Raw genomic sequence first — 7,682 nt, forward strand, 5'->3', positions numbered from 1 at the left:
TCAATCACTTAGATCAGGGATGGGCAACTTTTGCCATAGGGTGGAGGCAAATGTTTACAGTTTTTAAAATGATAACTGATGATCAATGGGCCCTACCCCAGTCGGTCATTTGACCATGCTTACTACAATTTTAGATAGCTGGCCGCTAGACTAATTTACTAATCTAAAAAGATGTAGCTGACATGGGCTAATTGATTAACTGCTAATGCACACCCCAATTTTCTAAATTGCACCTTGTGTATTCTATTATTCTTACTCTCAACAGTAAATTGAGAACCCGACTGAGTTCCCCCCACAGGCCTACAAAAGGGGGGCGCCAGTTGCCCATCCCTGACTTAGATAATGTATTTTCAGGTAGAGACACCTCGTGAAGCAACAGCATCTCTCTATATCAACTCACAAGATCGTGCATTCTTCTCTCTTCTGTAGCAGGCATAAAAGAAACACAGACCGGAAAAGTAGATGTGCAATGGATTATGGATCTGTGGATCTGTCTCCGTTCATCCGTACGTTTGTTCGTACATTATTCACACGCAATATCTCAGACAGCACTGTCCCGATTTTGACGAAACATGGGAGAATGATGCGGCTTGCCATAGAGATCGGGCACACATTTCCCCCAGGGACCCATAAGGTTCGCCATGATGGGTTTTCCACCATTTTGGATTTTGTGAAAAACACTTAAAACACGACTCTTCTGGCACGGAATGAACGATCTTCACAAAACTTGATATGTGGTATCTATGGACAAAGGCCTCTCAAAGCAATATTTTCCAGACTAGTACCTAAAACAACATGGCCGCTATTGACCAATAAACATTAATGTGGGCGTGGTCTGGCACATAAATGGATATAAATCAGTCAAGGATATTCGTATTGTAACACAATTTGGTACACATTGCAAATATTGTCAAGACTCAATGTATTCAAGAACATTCATATCAACCACTTGGTTGCGCTATAACAGGCACCTGTTTATATCTCTTGAGCTGTTTGACTCAGAGTGCTGAAATTTGGCACACATGCTCAGGGACATGAGTCTAGCTAACCCACTCGATATCTCAGACACCACTGGCCCGATTTTTAAAAAATTACACCGATTGACCCAAGGGGGACCCTGCATCATTCGTGGGGTAAGACATGTTTACTGTTCACTTGTTTTTTTTTTGTGTTTTCTTTGCAGTTGGCTGATTTGGAATGATTAGGAATACCATTTGTATGACTAGAAAATGAGTGTACAGAGCTCGATTTCTACAGGCAGAGATATCAGCTATTCAATCAGCCAAGGAATTTGGTATGAGTCCATGTAATTGAACAACTCCATAGCAGCCTCCTAGCTGATCAGCAATCAGCTACAGTAGCTGCATGAGACTTAGCAATCAGCTTTATAAGAGGGATGTGAGAATTACCATCACAGTATAGACGTCACAGACTTTAACGTGAAATCACTTTACTGTTATCAGTCATCACATGATCATCGCATGATTTTATGATTGCAGTATGTGCATTGAGTAACTTAGCTTTAATTTAATTATATTACTTTGGCATAACATACAGTACGTGCCTACAACACACAAATGGATGTTAAACATTGATTACGGATTAGGTAAATTACACCCTTAGAATGTAAACTAATGTGAGCTAATGAAAAGTTACTTAGAAATGGGATCGGTTATTCATATATTTTTGGGTTTGTTTATTCATGAAGGTATACATGTTCATGTTTTGTCCATGTTGATAATGTTATATAATTGATGCTATTTAGCAGACGCTTTTATCCAAATCGACTTACAGTCATGTGTTCATAATTTTTTTTAAAGTATGGGTGGTCCCAGGAATCAAACCCACTATCCTGGCGAGCTACCAACTGAGCTACATATTCTTTTCCCCATGTCAGCTTCCTGCCTCCTGTTTGTCTCCGGGCCTCTAGAGGTCATCGGTGTTCCCCTCTGCCTTAGTTCTTCCTCGTGTGTCCTTATTAGCTTGATCCAGGTCACCTGTGCCTTGTTTCCCCTTGAGTATTTTAGCTGTGTGTTTTCCCCTTGTTTCTCACTTGGTTTTTGAGTCCTGGCTATGTGTCTCCTGCTTTGTCCCACCGTGTCTTTCCAAGTAAGCTTTTCTAAGTTATCTTTAGTTTGTTTTTCTCCCCTCGTGGAGTTATTTTGTTTTGCCTCCTGTTTTGTTACTCTACCTCTGTTAATATACCTCCTTCGGAGAAGAACTTTTGTTGGACTATTTTTGAAGTGCGAAGAACCTTTGTTTTTACATGAAATCTACTTGCCTGGAGTATTGCCTTGGGTGTTTCATTTGGGTCCAACTATACCTCCTCTGTGGCTAAGGGGTAGAACCCCCCCAGCTCTCCACATCTGAGACCGGAGTTCTAGCCCAGCTTGTGACACCCCATGAGATTGTTTGGACACATTCCCCTACTATTTTGCACCATTTGCATAAAGTATTCAGGTGAAATTCCTTCATATGGGGAATGAATGACCAGAACAGGAACAATGGCCTATAGCCTCACCCTGGGTGAATCTCCTTTGTGATCAATGTGTCTCCTCTGCCAGCTATGTATAGAAGGGGGCAATTTACAGAAAGGGCAAATGCATATTGTAATGTTATATACATGCTCCTCTTACAAACACCATGTAGCAAAGATGTAACCTTTTTGACACTGCCATATGCAATTAACTGGTTTTAAACCAGTTAATTGCATATGGCAGTGTCCAACAGCTTCAAAAGACTAGTCATTATGGTTGTGTAGAATCGTTATAATTCAGCCCAATTGCTAGATGTGAAAGAGCAGCTAATTTTACATTTACATTTTACATTTTAGTCATTTAGCAGACGCTCTTATGCAGAGCGACTTACATTTAGTGAGTGCATACATATTTAATTTTTCATACTGGCCCCCGTGGGAATGCATTGAGCGTTAATGCTGGACTTTATTGTTGCTGACCAGCTTTGGTGGATTGTTGTGAAGGATTTGTTTCCTCTAATAACTTCTGCTATTGATACCAATGACCTTTATAGTTAATTGCTTTGTCACAAGGTGTGTGTGTGTGTGTGTGTGTGTGTGTGTGTGTGTGTGTGTGTGTGTGTGTGTGTGTGTGTGTGTGTGTGTGTGTGTGTGTGTGTGTGTGTGTGTGTGTGTGTGTAACACTATGGATAATTACCAATAACATAGGACTTTCATGTCTTGGTAGAAAATCGTAAGATACTTGAGTACACACACGCACACCCACAAGCACACAGATGAAGTGTCATTTCAAGTGGGATTTTTAATGAACATCGAGCATATCTCCTTGAAATGATCACAACCTGAAAGGTGCTTGGAGTCTAATTCTAAAGGTTTTATTTAGTACGTCTCTTGAACATTAAAGATAGAACACAGTACCAAAACAATGTCCAGATGTTCAACTCACAATGGGAATTGATTTGAAAAGGAAAAAGACATCACACTCTCAAAGTCATATCCAGGCGATAGGATAGCACTTTTCATTGTGTGGTTATTTCATTTACATATTTTTTTCATATGCTGATATTACTTCTAAACAGACTCCTGAGTTTTCAGGAAATACGCTAAATTAAGACATAAAAATAGAGTAAAAAATCAATATGTAGCTATAAAACCTCCCAGAAAGTGCTTATTGAGATGGACAAAGCCTTTCTTTCTCTGGACAAAACGTTTCTAAGGGTGTGGGTCGAACAGTTTACAGTACATTAATATAAATGCCAGAAATGTATAAACCCAATGAGCACAGCTTAGATTTTTTCTTTCTTCTCTTTTTGGCTGCATGGTGTAGTGCAATCACAAGGAACGCAGCATACATGAGCTAACATGCTTCCATGCTCACAGAGGTTGCTAACCCATTGCTAAAAGGACTGGAACAGGTTGAGAGCTTCAAGTTCCTTGGTGTCCACATCACCAACGAACTATCATGGTCCAAACGCACCAAGACAGTCGTGAAGAGGGCATGACAAAGCCTATTCCCCCTCAGGAGACTGAAAAAATGTGGGTCCTCAGAATGTCTATTGTCTATTAATGTCTATTAATGTAAGTATATCCGGCTCTCATCTCCCTGTCTGTGCACATTCTCAGCCTGCCACAGAAAAGTCTGGCAAACCTGGGAACAATTAATATTTTAGTTTAAACTGATAGTTATAGAAAACCCTCCAGGCCTTTTCCTTATAGGTTATTTCATTAATATCTGACTGCAGCCCTAACATGGACGTGGTTTCCCGCCTTCAGAAGGTATTCTCACCCCTTGACTTTTTCCAAATTTTCTTGTGTTACAAAGTGGGATTAAAATGGATTGAATTGTATTCTTTTGTCAACGATCTACACAAAATACTCTGTAATGTCAAAGTGGGAGAACATTACAGTTTTTAAATATATATGGAAAAAAAACAGATACAGTAAGTATTCAACCCCCTGAGTCAGTACATGTTAGATTCACCTTTGGCAGTGAATATAGCAGTGAGTCTTTCTGTGTAAGTCTCTAAGAGCTTTGAAAACCTGGATTGTACAATATTTGCCAATTATTATTTTTTTAAACATTTTTCAAGCTCTGTGAAGTTGGTTGTTGATCATTGCTAGACAGCCATTTTCAAGTCTTGCCATAGATTTTCAAGCCAATTTAAGTCAAAACTGTAACTAGGCTGCTCAGGAACATTCAATGTCGTCTTGGTAAGTAACTCCAGTGTATATTTGGCCTTGCGTTTTAGGTTATTGTCCTGCTGAAAGGTGGATTTGTCTCCCAGTGTCTGTTGGAAAGCAGACTGAAACAGTTTTTCCTCTCGAACATTGCATGTCCTTAGCTCTATTCCTTTTCTTTTATCCTAAAAAACTCTTAGGAAGGACGCCTGTATCTGTGTAGTGACTGGGTGTATTGATACACCATCCAAAGTGTCATTAATAACTTCACTATACTCAAAGGGATATTCAATGTTCACTTTTTATTTTATTTTCACCCATCTACCAATAGGTGCCCTTCTTTGGAAAACCTCCCTGGTCTTTGTCATTGAATCTGTACTTGAAATTCACTGCACGACTGAGGGACCTTACACATAATTGTATATGTGGGGTACAGAGATGGGGTAGTCATTCAAAAATCATAAACCCCATTATTGCACACAGGTTAGTCCATGCAACTTATTATCTGACTTGTTAAGCAAATTGTTACTCCTCACGTTATTTAGGCTTGCCATAACAAAGGGGTTGAATACTTATTGACTCAAGACGTATTAATTTGTAAACATTTCTAAAAACATAATTCCGCTTTGACATTATGCGGTATTGCGTGTAGATCCGTGACACAAAATCTAAATGTAATCAATTTTAAATGCAGGCTGTAACACAACAAAATGTGGAAAAACTCAAGGGGTTTGAATACTTTCTGAAAGCACTGTAATTACTTATTTATGATCAGCACCTGGATAGGGGAATACGAGATGACAGATGAGTTAGAAATGAGTTAGAAATGGAAGAGCATAATTAACATAACATGTTAATATAGATGTAGGGAAGATACTAATGTAGAAGGAACTTAACATACTAATGTAAATGTTCTAACTCTGCCTGAGGCTCAATCTTCAAGTCTTTGCATAACATGTATTATATGTTTTATAACTTATTAGGCCCATGTTTGCTTCACTAATTTACCTCTGACTGTCTGTCTCAATGTTAATGTTGTTATCCATTGACAATGTTAATATTGACTTTGCACTTTCAACTCCAACGTACAGTTGAAGTCGGAAGTTCACATACACCTTAGCCAACTACATTTAAACTCAGTTTTTCACAATTCCTGACATTTAATCCTAGTAAAAAGTCCCTGTTTTAGGTCAGTTAGGATCACCACTTTATTTTAAGAATTTGAAATGTCAGAATAATAGTAGAGAATGATTTATTTCAGCTTTTATTTCTTTCATCACATTCCCAGTGGGTCAGAAGTTTACATACACTCAATTAGTATTTGGTAGCATTGCCTTTAAATTGTTCAACTCGGGTCAAACGTTTTGGGTAGCCTTCCACAAGCTTCCCACAATAAGTTGGGTGAATTTTGGCCCATTCCTCCTGACAGAGCTGGTGTAACTGAGTCAGGTTTGTAGACCTCCTTGCTCGCACACGCTTTTTCAGTTCTGCCCACAAATGTTCTATAGGATTGAGGTCAGGGCTTTGTGATGGCCACTCCAATACCTTGACTTTGTTGTCCTTAAGCCATTTTGCCACAACTTTAGAAGAATGCTTGGGGTCATTGTCCATTTGGAAGACCCATTTGCGACCAAGCTTTAAATTCCTGACTGATGTCTTGAGATGTTGCTTCAATATATCCACATAATTTTCCTTCCTCATGATGCCATCTATTTTGTGAAGTGCACCAGTCCCTCATGCAGCAAAGCACCCCCACAGCATGATGCTGCCACCCCCGTGCTTCACGGTTGGGATGGTGTTCTTCGTCTTGCAAGCAACCCCCTTTTTCCTCCAAACATAACGATGGTCATTATGGGCAAACAGTTCTATTTTTGTTTCATCAGACCAGAGGACATTTCTCCAAAAAGTACGATCTTTGTCCCCATGTGCAGTTGCAAACCGTAGTCTGGCTTTTTTATGGCGGTTTTGGAGCAGTGGCTTCTTCCTTGCTGAGCGGCCTTTCAGGATGTGTCGATATAGGACTCGTTTTACTGTGGATATAGATACTTTTGTACCTGTTTCCTCCAGCATCTTCACAAGGTCCTTTGCTGTTGTTCTGGGATTGATTTGCACTTTTCGTACCAAAGTACGTTCATCTCTAGGAGACAGAACACATCTCCTTCCTGAGCGGTATGAAGGCTGGGTGGTCCCATGGTGTTTATATTTGCATACTATTGTTTGTACAGATGAACATGGTACCTTCAGGTGTTTGGAAATTGCTCACAAGGATGAACCAGTCTTGTGGAGGTCTACAATTTTTTTTCTGAGGTCTTGACTGATTTCTTTTGATTATCCCATGATGTCAAGCAAAGAGGCACTGAGTTTGAAGGTAGGCCTTGAAATACATCCACAGGTACACCTCCAATTGACTCAAATGATGTCAATTAGCCTATCAGAAGCTTCTAAAGCCATGACATCATTTTCTGGAATTTTCCAAGCTGTTTAAAGGCACAGTCAATTTAGTGTATGTAAACTTCTGACACACTGGAATTGTGATACAGTGAATTATAAGTGAAATCTGTCTGTAAACAATTGTTGGAAAAATTACTTGTGTCATGCACAAAGTAGATGTCCTAACCGACTTGCCAAAACTATAGTTTGTTAACAAGAAATTTGTGGAGTGGTTGAAAAACGAGTTTTAATGACTCCAACCTAAGTGTATGTAAACTTCTGACTTCAACTGTATGTAGAGATTAATCCACTTTAAACACAACCATTATGGATCAGTTCAGTTGATCACAAACGACAACATGGTCCTGTGACACGCTCCTAAGTTAACTTTGTACTCTCTAACTATCTAAAACTATATCTCTATCTTGTTTTTGTAGAGATCATTCCACTTAAAGGGATTGGATGAGTTGGTCACAAATGGGAGCATTGTCCTTTGACAAGATCACACCAATGAATTCTAATTTACAGGATTTTGCGTTGTTAACTTTGCACTATAAAAAGATTCCCAACATATCATATGTCTTATTTTAGTCATGAA

The sequence above is a fragment of the Coregonus clupeaformis genome, chromosome 7 (assembly GCF_020615455.1).
Source record: "Coregonus clupeaformis isolate EN_2021a chromosome 7, ASM2061545v1, whole genome shotgun sequence".
Lineage (NCBI taxonomy): Eukaryota > Metazoa > Chordata > Actinopteri > Salmoniformes > Salmonidae > Coregonus > Coregonus clupeaformis.